Source organism: Triticum aestivum, chromosome 5A (genome assembly GCF_018294505.1).
Source record: "Triticum aestivum cultivar Chinese Spring chromosome 5A, IWGSC CS RefSeq v2.1, whole genome shotgun sequence".
Classification (NCBI taxonomy): domain Eukaryota; kingdom Viridiplantae; phylum Streptophyta; class Magnoliopsida; order Poales; family Poaceae; genus Triticum; species Triticum aestivum.
Window position 1 is genome coordinate 642,145,543 of NC_057806.1, and position 15,272 is coordinate 642,160,814.

The following is a 15,272-nucleotide window of genomic DNA, read 5'->3' on the forward strand; positions in this document are numbered from 1 at the left end:
AGCTGTCAGCTCTCTCAAGTACTCAGGGCCAAACACAATAATCACAGTCTTGCAGAACTTATACAGGGACTCTATGCATGTAGACTCGCTCATACGGACGTACTCGTCAATGAGATCACCGGACACTCCGTATGCAAGCATTCGGATGGCGGCAGTGCATTTCTGATAAGAGGAGAAACCAATCTTGCCGACGGCATCCTCTTTGCACTCGAAGTAGTCATCATAGCCGACCACCCCCTCTCTAATACGGTTGAAAACATGCCTACTCATACGGAACCGGCGGCGGAATTTATGATGTTTGAACAACGGGTTTGTTGTATCAAAGTAGTCCTTCCAGAGAAGGAAATGCCCGCTCTCCCGGTTATGATTCAACGCCGGAAGGTGGCCCGGAATGGAGCCACGGAACAATGGTCGCTGGTTGTTGAGGTGGTGATGGACCAACACAGCAGCCAATATCTCCTTCTCATCATCGGACAACGAATCGTCAGAGTCGCAAATGAAATTATGGAAAAACAACTCGTCGGCGGAGTCCATTTTCGTACCTTGACAAACTGTCGAACATCTTGCGGGCGTCGAAGAAGGAGACGGCCGGCGAGGGGAGACGCGGCGCCCACAGACCAGCTAGCTGCCCTGCCGGAGTCCGACGAGTGTGACGGCGTCGGACGAGCGCGCCGGTCATATGTGGCGGGGGCGGCGAGGCGTCTTCTTGGTCGCGGGGCGGCAGGGCGGTGGGGGAAGCAGCGACGGGAACCAGTTTGCTCCCCGGCGGCAAAACGGCGGCGGCGGGTGACTGGGGGCAGGGGCGGCGTTCCTGGGCGGATGTGGAGGCGGCGGCAGCTGGAAAAGTCGCCGGCAAAAATGGGCGGCGGCGGCGGTGACGGAGGAGGCGGGGGCGATGGTTGCTTGTTGGCCGGGGGGAGGGGAGGCCAATGTGTCACAAACCAGCGGGCCCGGGGACATGAGTAGGCGAGCGCGCGCACGTCCGTCGCGTGTCCGCGCCGACGCAAATCAAGCTCAAAAATGGGCCGGGAATGGGTCGCCCACGGATGAAAAACGGACACGCGTCCATTTGGGTCGGCGCGTTGGGCCGCTTTTTCTGTCTGCGCCGACCCAAACGGACGGCCGCGGACGAAATGGGTCGCCCCATTGGAGTTGCTCTTACTCCGCAAATTAGGTTTATCTAAAGTCAAACTTTATATACTTTCAACATGTTTGTAGAAAAATGTATTAACATATACACCACCAAATATATATCATTGGATTCATCATTGCATATATTTACACATCGTATAAATTTGTTACTGTAAATGTTCATATTTTTTTCTACAAACTTGGTCAAACTTTATAAAGTTTGACTTCAGCCAAAACTAATATGCGGAGTAAATAAGAACGGAGGGAGTATTTTATTACACGGTCCTATTGTTCACTCCCAATTTGACTTGAAAACTCCTAATTTGTCTCATGGTGGTGTATCATAATCTAGTTATTATGTATTACTAGACATATTGATGATATGATATGGTATTAGTTTAGAAGAAGAAAAGGATAATACTTGTATCATATCATGATAGACAGTATCGTAACAAATGAAGTACTACCATGAGTCATTTATAAAATAATAAATGGAATCATCTAAAAATACCAACTTGAGTTTGGTGGTATTATGATAGCATATGAATAGTAGTGTATGACACTCCACGCTGTAACTTTCATTACAGGCCCAGCTTTGGTGGCTTCCATTATGGATCTATAGTTATGTATATAAATTTGGAATTCTTCCTTGACATATATCTTGAAACAGGTTTTCGCCCCGCTTTATATACAAAGCAACGTCAGAACAAAGTAGACAGTCGAATGATACAAGATGGTGAGGTGACCCCATACAACACGGATCCTGAAATAACCGGATCACGCACAACACGGCCGAAAAAGAACATAGGAAGAACTAAGAACAATGCCGCTTTACGCCTTAACACACCTATGCTCCGCGACAACACCCTTAAGAGGGAAAACAACGCAAAGCATTGCTGCTGCCAAGTCCAGAACAGACAAGGGTCTTCACCTAGAACCCTGACACGAATAGGAGCACCTCAACAACATCTTCAAAAATAAAGTGACGCCCACGAGTGGCGCCGCCATCGGCACCGAAGCGCAGAGCTTTCACTCGGTAGTTCCTTGTGCCACCACGAGGTCTTTAGGACAAGTGCGAGGAGACCAGCTCCCCAAGTTAGGATCAGGGCTTCGTCACTGCTAAGATAGAATGACTGCCTGAGCCACCCATCACTACAACTCTTGCCGCTCACATGACCAAAAAGGGTAGCCGCCACCACCACCACTATGGGGCCCGTCGGAGAGCCACCGACGGCCAACCGAAGCCGTCGCCCCGGCATCCACGTCCGAGAAACTGTCAATGATCCCCAACATAGCGTCCCAGCCACAGTAGAAGGAGTGAAAGGCGACTCATTTACATCAAGATTGATGACATCGGTGTCACGATCCAAGGGAGGTGGAGATTTTTCTCCGGGCGGCATCCCACAACGACAAGTGTGTCATCCACTCATCCTTTGCAGAGTCGCCTAGTCAGAGGCTTAAAACATAGTTTTGTTGTTATGGCTTTTTCTTGAATCTTGGCATGGTGGAGGCATTTTCTTGTCCTCTCCGGCAGTCGCTCCGCTGACGACAATGGTTGAAGTTTTTGATCGTTTCATTGGTAGTTGCAGGACCTTGAAGGATCTTTTTGTAATTTTTTTATGTTGATGGCAATTCCTGTAACAATAATCCTACATTTGCGTGAACTTTCTAAGAGCATCTACATCCGAAAGCCCCAAACTTGCCTCACACGTCGGGCGGATGGCCCGGTCAATGACCGATCACAAAAGCGACCCAAACGGGCCTCAAACGCCCGGGCTGACAGGCACCCGTCATATCTATCCCAAATGTAAGACGGATATGGGGGCGCCCGAGCGCGTCTGCCACGTCAGACTGACGGCGGGGTCCCACATGAAAACACTCTGAATTAATTCATGTTTTTCAGTTCATAGTATTTTTATAATTCAAGATTATTTTAAAATATGTGAACTTCTTTTCGATTTAGTGAGCTTAAGTCGGTTTTTCTGAGCTAGCAGTGGAGCGAGCGAAAAAAAGCTAAGCGAGCCGCGGAGGAAAGAGTGAAGTTGAGCGCACGGGAGCTCCATGGCCCCACGCATGTGAGCGTTATAGCATGAATAAGCGCTCCTAAGGGCTCAGGGCATCTCCAGCCGTTGGCCCCCCCAGGACGGATAAAAATCGCCCCCTAGGGACGAGCCGGCGATACAATCGGCGCTGGGGGCGGTTTTGCGCCCAATCGTCGCCCCCAGGCGCCGAAATTGGCCCATTTTGCAGCCCAATTTCAGCGAATAAAGGGCCCATATGGGCGAGAATAGGCCCATATTCGGCGTGGTTTCGTCGTGTCTCGGCGTTCAATTATCAACACAATTATTTCTTATCACATATTTCATCACAGAAAAATCAAATACTTCAACAAAATAGTACAACAACAAATAGTTCAATACAAATTATATAGTTCAACAAATAAAAACTCATATTTCATCACACGGCGTCCCCCTTGAGCCTCCATAGGTGCTCAATCAGATCTTTCTGCAGTTGATGATGCACCTGTGGGTCTCGGATCTCCTGACGCATACTGAGATAGGCAGTCCAAGTTGCCGGTAGCTGGTGATCAACTTCGGCTAGAGGACCCTGCCTGTAGTATGGTTCAGTGTCAAACACTGGGTCTTTTTGCTCGCTCTCGATGATCATGTTGTGCAAGATGACACAGCAAGTCATAATCTCCCACATTTGATCTTTGGACCAGGTCTGAGCGGGGTACCGAACAACAGCAAATCGAGATTGGAGCACACCAAATGCCCGCTCGACATCCTTCCTGCAAGCCTCCTAAAACTTCGCAAACCAGGCGTTCTTGCCTCCTGCCACAGGGTTTGAGATCGTCTTCACAAATGTCGACCATCTCGGATAGATGCCGTCAGCTAGATAGTACCCCTTGTTGTATTGGTGCCCATTGATCTCGAAGTTCACCGGAGGAGAATGGCCCTCAACGAGCTTGGCAAAAACAGAAGAGCACTGCAGCACGTTGATGTCATTGTGAGTTCCTGGCAATATCAAAGAAGGAGTGCCAAATCCAGAGGTCCTGTGTGGCTACCGCCTCAAGCACCACACTGCAACCGCCTTTGGCGCCTTTGTGCATCCCCTGCCAACGAAATGGGCAATTTTTCCATTTCCAATGCATGCAGTCGATACTTCCAAGCATCCTAGGAAATTCTCTTGCTGCATTCTGGGCTAGGATCCGAGCAGTGTCTTTCGCATTGGGTGTTCTCAAGTATTGTGGCCCAAACACTGTCACCACTGCCCGACAGAACTTGTAGAAACACTCTATGCTGGTGGACTCGGCCATGCGCCCATAGTCGTCGAGTGAATCACTGGGAGCTCCATATGCAAGCATCCTCATCGCTGTCGTGCACTTCAGATGGAGGTGAATCCAAGAGCGCCAGTGCAATCCATCTTGCACTTGAAGTAGTTGTCGAACTCCCGGATGGAATTCACAATCCTGAGGAAGAGCTTTCGGCTCATCCGATAATGGCGTCGAAATGTTCTCTCGCCATGAAGTGGAGCATCGGCGAAGTAGTCGGAGTAGAGCATGCAGTAGCCTTGGAGACGATGCCAGTTCTTTGCTTTCATCCGCCCCGGCGCCGAGCCACCTCGCCGCGGCTTTTCATTGCTCGCCAGCAGCTAGGCGAGGGCGGCGAGCACCATGAGATGCTCTTCTTCTTGGATGTCGGCCGCGGCTTCCTCCTCCAGCAGCGCGGCGAGCTCTTCCTCCTCATCCGAGTCCATCGTCGAGGCAGGCAAAACGCCGAACACCTTGCGCTCGGTGGGCGTGTATCCGCCGTTAAACCGCGCCTCCGCGCCGGAAACGCCCAACTGCTGTGTGAGGGGCTGCCGCGGCAAAGCGCTGCTATTTTCCGGCGGGGAATGGCTATCTAGCGGAGTAGGGCGGCGGCCATCGCCGGGATATAGCTAGTGGTGGCCGAGGGCGCGGGGGGTGCGAGGCGAGTCGGAGGAAGAAAACCTTGACTTTTCCCCTGTCGGTGTGGGCCAGGCGTGCTTTTCCCTAGCGCCGGAGCCCCCAACTGCTCCCCAGCGCGCCGGGTTCGGCCTGTGACCGCCGGGCGGAAAAAAGGTTCGAACCGGCGATTTTCGGCGTCCTGGGGGCGCGACTGGGCCGTTTTTTCGGCGCCGGCGCGGAAATAGTGGCCTGGGGGGGCCTGTTGGGGGCGCGGCTGGAGATGCCCTCAGGCAACCATTACCAATCGACACCGAGGGCGAAACACGTATGGATACTACAACTACGCATCTAGCAACTTAACTCCCCTCTCACAACAAATATTGTCTCTAAAAGCAGCCCAACATGATATATGAATAAAAAACACCGTCAACAAATAATTAAACCCAAGCCAACGTAGATAAACCAAAACAAAACAACTAACGGTAATAACTTGCTATAGAAAAAAAAGCGCACGTTATCTCCTCAAGTTTTAGAGTGCAGAAACCTTCTATGAGCACCGATCGAGAAACTAGAAGCTCATTCTTTAGCTTGGTGTTCTTTTATACGAGGTCGCGGGACGGCATGTATGGTTAATCCATCCTGCTAAGATGGTGAACGTTCATCTTACAGCTTGTTTAATTGACAAGTTGATCACTAAAAAATCTCCAAACGGGTGGCTGGATATATGCATGTATACGGTGCTGATTGATCAAGTTCCCCGTTGTTGTCGTATTGCCAATTTTTCTCATCGTATTTATCTCTCGCCGGCCAGTGCACTATGGGCTAATCAATAGAAATTGACGCATAGCTGGCCACTTGCTGCAAGCCTGCAGGACTAACCTTTCTTAACGAGGATACTTATCTAATCTGGAGCCCTACCTGTATTTAAAAAGCATACATGGCTACCTATGTGCAACACATCCACCTCCTGCTGAAATACCATTTTATTGCGGCGCTTCCAAATGTTCCATAGGATTAATATGACCACCAAAGTATGAATTTTATTCAAATGATCGATAGCCTAAATATCCTGAGATCCTCCGGGGTGGTTGAGCAAATGCTTTGTAGGTTGTTCCACACGGGATGCACAAGATGACAATGTTGGAATAAGTGTTGAGTGGTTTCAGAGAAGCTGCGGAACAGGTAGAGATCAGGCTGCGCCAAACCAAAAAAGTGTATCTTGTCATACTCGATGGTGAAATGGAGTCTTGTCTTGTCCTACGTCACAATATATATGAAGTACACATGATATAGAAGAAATGGGCACACCACTAAAATCTTTAAGGGCCATGGATATAAGAACAACAGTGCTGCCTTTATCAGACTAGAACTTAACCTCAAACCCATACATTAAACCCTTCTTATAATTTTATTATGGTTGTTTGCATTAATTTTGCAATAAGCATACAATTATCTAAATTATCATAGTGCAGCTTAGATATATTCTTCGGATCCTTTTTCCATAAGAAGTAGACTATGTAATGCATGTCTAGCTTTAACCTGTAATGAAACGCTTGTCGTCTTGTATGTTAGTTTGATACCTTTGGGACAGGGAACGTGTTAATGATTGTTGTTCCTAGCGAAGCTGGTCACATGTGATGCTTCTGTTTTTTATCTTCAATGTTAATTTGATGTTGTAAAACCTTTATAAGACTAGCAGTTTCTTTAATAGAAATCGATGAGGGAGCTCGTTGTTTCCAAAACTGGAAAAAATGTCTCAGGTCTAACCTTACTCTTGATTAAACTTGTACATGAAATATGTACTTTCGCATCCATTATACTTTACAATCTATTCTATGTATACTCTTCAACCACTGAACTTTACAATCTACTGTATTCCCTTCTTGCCATGGCGGATCTATAATTTGACCAACGTGGGGGCAACATTTACAAAGGGTAGTAGTTTTTTTAGTCAAAACTAATAGTTAATAAAGTACTAAATATACATATAAATGCACTAGTAAAATAAATTCGGCAAATTGTTTGTGGGGGCCATGGCCCTCACCACCCCAGCCCTAGATCGGCCACTGCCTTCTTCAAGTATGAGCTGAAAAAGAAGTTAAATCTCTCCCCGCAAAACAAGAAGAAGTTAAATTTTACCCAAGAGTCACCGGACCTCTTGTAGTCGGGAGTACCTTCACAATGCATAGTAGCATACACTAATATTATATGGCCACCTCATTAATTCATATGTAGAATCTCAAAACAAAGTTGTGGTTAGAACTTATATCTCTTTGAGTTTTCCTGTTTGACCTGCTATGATACCGTATCATAGTCGAACTCTCTCACACGTCATCAATTACAGTGTCACGTCATATTTCTGCTTAGGTGACAATGCAATGCATGAGACTCATATGATACTCCCACCACGTACGGGAGGTCTCATGGCACTTGTCTATATAAGCATCTAGAGACATCTACAATCAGCACAAAACTAAGCTAACTACACCCCTCGTTTCATTTCTTTACTACTAGGTACACTTGGAGATGCAGATGGACATATGTGTTGCTCAATACGTAGCTCTATGTGCGGTTACACTTGTAATTGGATGGCTAGTACACTGGGTATACAGGTGGATCAACCCGGTTTGCAACGGGGTTCTTCCTCCTGGCTCCATGGGGCTCCCTGTTATTGGTGAGACCTTGGAATTCCTCAAGGCAAGCACTTCCTTGGACGTCCCAGACTACTTCAAACGAAGGATGAAGAGGTATACTATTAACAGTTGTCATTTTTATTGCAAATAAACATACATACAAATAGTAGTAGTAGGAGTATATATATTCTATTTGTGAGAAAAATAAGCACGTGTTTGTGTAGGTACGGCCCGGTTTTCAAGACAAGCTTGCTGGGGCAGGCTGCGGTTGTTTCCACCGACGCCGAGGTCAACCGGTTTATCCTTCAGCAGGAGGGCACCTTGTTCCGTGTTGGGTACCCTCGGGCACTGACCAAAATATTCGGCGAGGAGAGCATCGAAGCTTTCCATGGCACAATCCACAAGTTCATCCGTAGGTGCGCCTTCATGCTGTTCGGTCTCCAGAGCCTCAAAGAGGTGCTCCTCCCCGAGATGGAGTCCGCCGTGAGGGAGCGCCTTGCTGCGTGGGCCACCATGCCGAGCGTCGACGTGCGGGGCGATGCGCCCGACGTAAGTGTCTTGCCTTGGTTTCCATGCAATTTGAGTTGCTCTCTCCATCATGGTGTACAAATTGCTTGCTATTGTCGTTGCAGATTCTTTTTGAGTTGGTGACGAGGAAGTGCCTTGGTTTCGATTCCACCAGGTCGAGGGAACTGAGGAACAAGTTTGAAGTGCTTTTCTCAGGGTTGTGCTCCTTCCCAATATATTTCCCTGGGACACCATTTTACCGATGCATGCAGGTACTGCCTCCGATCCTATTTACTCCGCGTATTAAATATTTGTATTGAATCCATGCTTCAACTAACTCATCCAAAAATCCGAACTGATGAAGGGAGGCGGGCAATATATTTCAAACTTCCCCTCACGTCTAGACTATTTTAGTCCTTAGACGTGGGATCGATGTAGGCCGCAGAACCGTTTTATTTAATATTGCGTTGGCAGGGTCTTGAACTCAAGACCTCTTGGCTCTGATACCATATTGAATTCATGCTCTAGCCAACTCATCCAAAAGTCTGAACTGATGGTGAAAAGCGGGCAATATATTTCAACAATTGTTCAAGTCAAACATTGCAAACTTTGACTAAATTTGTATTAAAAAATACCATTATCTATAATACCAAATATATATACTATAAAACTACGTTTCATAACGAATCTAACAATATTGATTTGGCACTGTGAATGTTAATACTTTTTTCTATATGTTTGATCAAAGTGGAGATACTTTGACTTTGGACAATACTTATATGCAAACTAAAAAGGACCCGAGGGAGTAGGAGTACATAAAAAAATCAGAGAAGGAGTACATAAACTAATTAGCTACTCCCTCTATAAAAAAATAATATAAAATTGTTTAGATCACTAAATATAAAGAAAGAAATAATATATTTTTTGCGAAATAAAGAAAGAAATATAAGATCGTATAGAAGATGACAGACGTCCCTACCACTACTTGCGTGCACATGCAGGCAAGGAAAAACGTGCAGAAGACAGTGCGGGATACGTTGGCAGAGAGGTTAGCTACACCAGGGAAGAAACATGGCGACCTCCTTGACATAATTGTCGAAGAACTGCAGGGTGAAGAGCCATTAATAAGTGAGAATTTCGCTACTGATATGGTCTCCACGCTGTTGTTCGCCAGTGTCTTCACGCTATCAGGGACCATCGCTGTAGCCTTCAAGTCACTCCATGACAATCCGGACGTTGTCCACGCCCTCGAGGTTGGTTTTATGTTGGTTTTTTTACAGTACATTATACTACTTCTGGGACCAAGTAGTATTGAATCATCGTTGCCATGATTTGTAAAATCCCTCGCCATGACCGTCCTCGTCAGGCCTCGTGGTTGCCGTCGCCAGTCATCGACGGCTCCTGTCAATAACCATCTATGGCTCCAATGGCGTTGACGAAGGAGCTGTCGTGGTTCAGGACCCCTGGCTCCGTCGCCGCTGCATCTTCCTCGGAGGCTCCCGCTGTCCCCCGGTGCCTCTGCTCCCACTGCGTCACGTGAGAGTGCCATGGCTGCTTTGACGTGGGCACAGTGAACCTTCCCAGCCATGCATGTCACCGTATCGATGTTGACAGCGATGGCAGTGCGGTCGTTTCATATCCATATATGCGGTCCATGTGTTAGCGTACCTCCTTGCCGGGGTACGCCGTACGTCGTGCCTCTCACCGAGTCTAGTACACCATGAGATGGTAGAACCGTAAAACTTAGATACCTGTGGGACGATCTGCCGCTTCTCCTATCGGCGGCTCAGCATCACGGGGATGCGGGTCGCTAGTGGTAACGAGGTCAAGTTGACGTATTCCGGCGAGATTCGAGCGGTGTTGTGTGCCTACGTTGCTTGTCTGCAGCGGATGCAATCGACGGCTTGTGTACACGCGTCATCGCCGGAAAACAATCGAGTCGATCACGTACGTACTAGCGCATTTGGACATGATCAATCAATATAGGAGGTTAGCTTGCCTAGCTTTGTACATGATGATTTCTTCGGCCATATGACTGGAAATGGACGGCTCATATTACTTAGATGTATTGTGGAAGGTCTCATTATTTTGTACTACGTGCCATGCAGTACTTCCTCCGTCCTGATTTATTAATCTTTCTCATATTTTAGTCAAATTTTGATCATAAATTTTACTAGTAAAGTATGACTCATATATTGTAACAATAGTGCCATTAGAAACCTTTTTTTTAACTAATCCAGTAATGTATTTTTGAGTCATATCACTTATATTTTGCAAGTAAATATATAGTCAAATTAATCTTGGCTAAAAATGTGAAGAAGATTAATTAACCCGGACAAAGGAAGTACATATACTATATAAACTGCTTGCATATAGTACAAGATTATAGTACTGTGTACCTTTTGCTGTACTCATGCTAGACCGACGACATACTAGTGTGTGTAATAAAATGGAGGGAATAGAAATAAGTATCTTAAAACGTGCAAAATTATTGACATCCTGAAAACTTGCACTTTACACAGAAGGAGAACCGTGCTATGCTAAAGGGTCGAAAGGGTGGGAACTCCGGGCTCACGTGGGAGGAGTACAAGTCATTGACATTCACTAATGAGGTAAAAATATATATAAAAAAAGATTGATTACAGCTGGATTCATCGGCACTAGTAGTTTCTAAATTTGACCAGATTTTCTCTTTTATTGAAGGTCACCAATGAGATTATTCGAATAAGCAATGCCGCGCTTGTAGTGTTTAGGAAAACTCTTACAGATGCACAAGTCAACGGTAAAAACTCATAAATATTGTAATATAGTATTTTATTTCATTAGCTAGCAAAGCAGTACAGTTATATCAACAACTTTGAAAGTGGTTGTTTCTTAATATCTTGATTCGTTCTTCCTGTAGGCTATACAATTCCAGCCGGATGGTTGGTCATAGTTAACCCTATGGCAGTTCATCTGAACGGAGAACTGTTTGAAGATCCACTCAAGTTTAACCCATGGAGGTGGATGGTTAGTGAAGACTTCATTACTTCGATTATGTTACCTTTTTTACCTTGGATATTTTGTTGGAACTAATGTTGTGGATGTAAATAAATTTCACAAATCTGAACATGAAGGATGAGTCAAAGCGCAGCACAATGCTGAAGAATTTCATGCCATTCGGAGCAGGTATGAGGGTTTGTCCTGGCGCAGAGTTTGTCAAGTTGTTCATAACACTTACCCTCCACATTTTGGTGACCGAGTATAGGTGTGTACTTTTCTCAGCTCAAAGCATGTTGCATTCATTAGATCAGACACCCCGTATGTTGATATGCAATATGCAATTTTTAACTTCTATCGCAGATGGGAAGAAATGAAAGTGTATTCCGAAGCGGTGAGGTCATGTTCCCGCAGGGCTACCCCATTCGACTTCGACCCCAGGATGACTAAATGAACTGATGTGTATCTATACCAACAGGAATCTACACTTATCAGCCTTCTTATCACACACCGAATAAACAAACGATATTATTCTGATTCCGGACCTTGTACTATAATTTTTGAAATTTATTTATCCTTTGTTACATATCTCTGTTATATGTACCATTAAAAAAACTATCATCCTATACCCTACAAGACCTCATCACTAGGATGATCTGGTTCGTCGGTTGTTTAAATGCATGAACATGATTTGTTAGTTTCACAAAACTCACGCTTTTATAAGTAATGGAGATGAGTACGAATCCGGTATTTAAGCAAGTTTGTCTGATATTTATATTCCGTGTTTTGAGTTCTATGCATTTGCATTTAGTTTAACCACATGCCTAAATACAACAGCAAGAAAACAAAATCTACCATTGTCCACGGAAAATATAGTTCAATTTTATTCATCATTGTCGATGGTGTTTCGCAAAGTACTCGAGGATGATACAGTAACATACGTGGATTTTTATCATAGTGGGACATAATTAACCTAAAGCTGTTGGAAGGACACGTGGGACAGTTTTCATCCAGGTTCAGGCTTTGAGATGCAAGCACCAACCCTAATCCTTCTTACTATATGGATTTATATCAGGGAAGAACTTGTCAACCAGTACATTTAGGAGTGCAGCTATTTCAATGTGAGGCAATTGGATTTCGAGGTTCGATTTTTCTTTCCTCTTCACCGAGGAAGAACTAGTTGTCCCTCCTCCTTGGGATCTTGGCATATTTATAATGGACCTAGGATGATTTAATTGTCCTCTTTTTGGTTTCTTTGTCTCGAAAGACTTGGACTCGCCTTTGTCTGATAGTCAAACGCCTTCCTTTTCAAGAGACTAATTGGTAAGTGTATTGGGGAGTCGCCCGCCCGGATATGCGCTTTATGTGGTACCTAGATTTAGTCTCAGGCGACTTATCTAGGGTATGTGTGGCATGATGTTGGTCTAGAACCCACTTCCTATCGACAAGCCCCTTTCTGTATCCGCGATGAAGACGTTAGCGAGTCTCGCTCTTCACACCTTTGATGGGCCTTTGAGCGGCCTGACACTGCCACCGCTTGCTCGGGCCCCACCTGATTGTTGCCATTCACGTGATATCTCATTTTAGTGATTCAAGCATGAAATACAGATAGTGATGATGTTACCTTTCATGCCGCATGTCCACAACAACTTTTCGAGGTCCTCGACTCATGAAGCTTGGACTCCTTCTCGTTGAACAAGACTGCATTGCTCCCTTCGGTTTCTCGCTGCCCTTGCTCCTTTGTTCATGGACCTTGGTTGCTCTTGAGCCATCATCCCGCTCTTCCTTTCTCGTGGCTTCTCACAGTGCTTCCGTCAGTGCTAAGAGCTCTTCGGCATATTCGTGATGATACACATTTGCTATAATGGGTTCAATTTTTTCTCATTGATGTACAACCATGATGAATTTATGATAGAATCAAGAATGTCACACAGGTGTTGCCATGGATCTTTTCCATGAAAAAAGTCGTTTCCTGTCATGGAAGTATTATCTTCCATGATAGAAAATGACGTGACATGGAAGTGATTTTTGTCGCGAGTGAACAGCTCTACCGGGACACCACCCACACGTGGTAGTCATCATAACGGGTCGCCATTAAGCTAATTAATGGACATGGGTACCGGATCCGATACCTATTAACAATGTGGCATCCTATTGATCACCTACATGTTGGATTCGTATTATTCTAAGCAAACCATGTGTCAGCTATTTATTCAAACAATTGTCGCACATCCAACAGACTTCGTGCATCATTCTCTGGATGACACCCCCAACCCAATGGAGGCCCATTTAGTTGAAAAAAAGGTTGGCTCAGTCCAAGGCCTTAGTCAAACCTTAGTCATTTTGGCCATGTAAGGTTCGCTAAGGACATGGATGCACACAACTCATTTACGACCCAGGTCCAAACATCCCATTAACAACATGTCCTTGGTGCTTTCGAGCCATTTTATTTTACGATTGTAGTGCTTTCAGCTCCTTTTTGGCCCATTGTGTTTCAGCCCATGGTGATTTTGGCCTATTTGAGCCCCATAGTGCTTTCGGTCCGTTTGACGTCCATGACTTTTGGCTCATGGTTCTTTCAGCCTACTAATAGATCATTGTTTTTCCGGGCCTTTAGTGGCCCTTTGGTTTTTTTTATCATTGGTGCATATAAATTTATCACCATAAGTTGGGAAGTACATATCATTTGACATGAGTGGTAGGATTTCATGTCATAGAATATGATGGACCATTATCTTCTCTGTCCAAACAGAGAACATGGCATGCGGAAGGGTACTCGGTAAGCGGAAAATGCCATCGGAGGCCGAGCTCCAGTGAGCTCGTTTTCATTTTTTATTTTTCTGGAACACAAAAAATTCCAAATTTACTTTTTGAACACACATGCACATGTATACTATGTATATGCAAAATTTCACAGTATTATACGTTTACATGTGGCCTACAGGAAAAAGACAAATACACATTTTTTAATGGGCCTTTTATTTTTGTTATTGGGCCAGAAATTTGTTATTTTTGTACAGCCTACAAATCACAACATTTTTCGACGAAATTTAACACATTCTTGCGGAATACATATAAGTTTTCATGATATTTTTTTAGATTTTTTTTGGAACTTTTAAATACGCTTTTTGATTTTTTTTCAAAATACCGAGCTCACTGGAGCTCGGCCTCCAAAAATCCGCACTCACTCGGTAAGTCGCTATCCAGCGACCCCACGCGAAATAGGGATCACCAACTACATGCATACATAGGCCATCTACGTTATAAGATGCGCTATTAGTGGGTCTTGTATGATAGGTCGATCCGTCCATGGGCTACTAGTCTGATTACACATTATTCTGGAGCGTCTGCGGTGATGATGGATGTGTCTATTTCTTCCCTTCAGGAGAGCTATATCTAGCTTACTACAAGACGGACAGAGCTCTCGCATTCATGGGTGTTATATTGGAGTGGCACATTAGCTCTAGATTTTGGAACCTTCTACTCGACGAAGATTCTGGGAGTCCAGATGGGCCGGCCCAGTTCCGCGGGATGCCACGGCCTGTTTTCTTTGTTTTTTTTCTGCTCTCATTTTTTGCTTTATTTTTATAATATTATTTATACATCAAAATATTCTACATAAATACACAAAAAACACTCTATAAAAACACATTTGGAAAATGTTGAAAATTATTTTTAAAATGTTGAATAAGTATTTAAAAATATTGAAAAATATTTGAAAAATGTTGAAAAAGTATTTGATTTTTAAAAATAAATACTGAAAAAGTTGAATAAGTATAAAAAATTATTGAATGAGTATTTTAAAAATGTTGAATAAGTATTTAAAAATTGTTGAGTAAGTATTAAAAAATGTTAAACAAGTATTTGAAAAATGTTGAATAAGTACTAAATGTTGAAAAAGTATTTAAAAATGTTGAATAAGTATTAGAAAAATTTGGATGATTATTTGAAAAATGTTGAACTAGTATTTGAAAAATGTTGAACTAGTATTTGAAAAATGTTGAAGTAAGTATCAAAATGTTGAACAAGTATTTGAATTTTTTTGAATAAGTGTTCAAAAAATGTTGAACGTGTATACATAAAATGTTGAT

General features: G+C 44.3%; 1 pseudogene; it reads left to right on the forward strand.

Annotated features, from left to right (window-relative positions):
• The first annotated feature begins 7,594 nt into the window (after positions 1 to 7,594).
• Positions 7,595 to 11,631, forward strand: LOC123101694 (cytochrome P450 87A3-like; annotated as a pseudogene).
• The last annotated feature ends 3,641 nt before the right edge of the window (positions 11,632 to 15,272 follow it).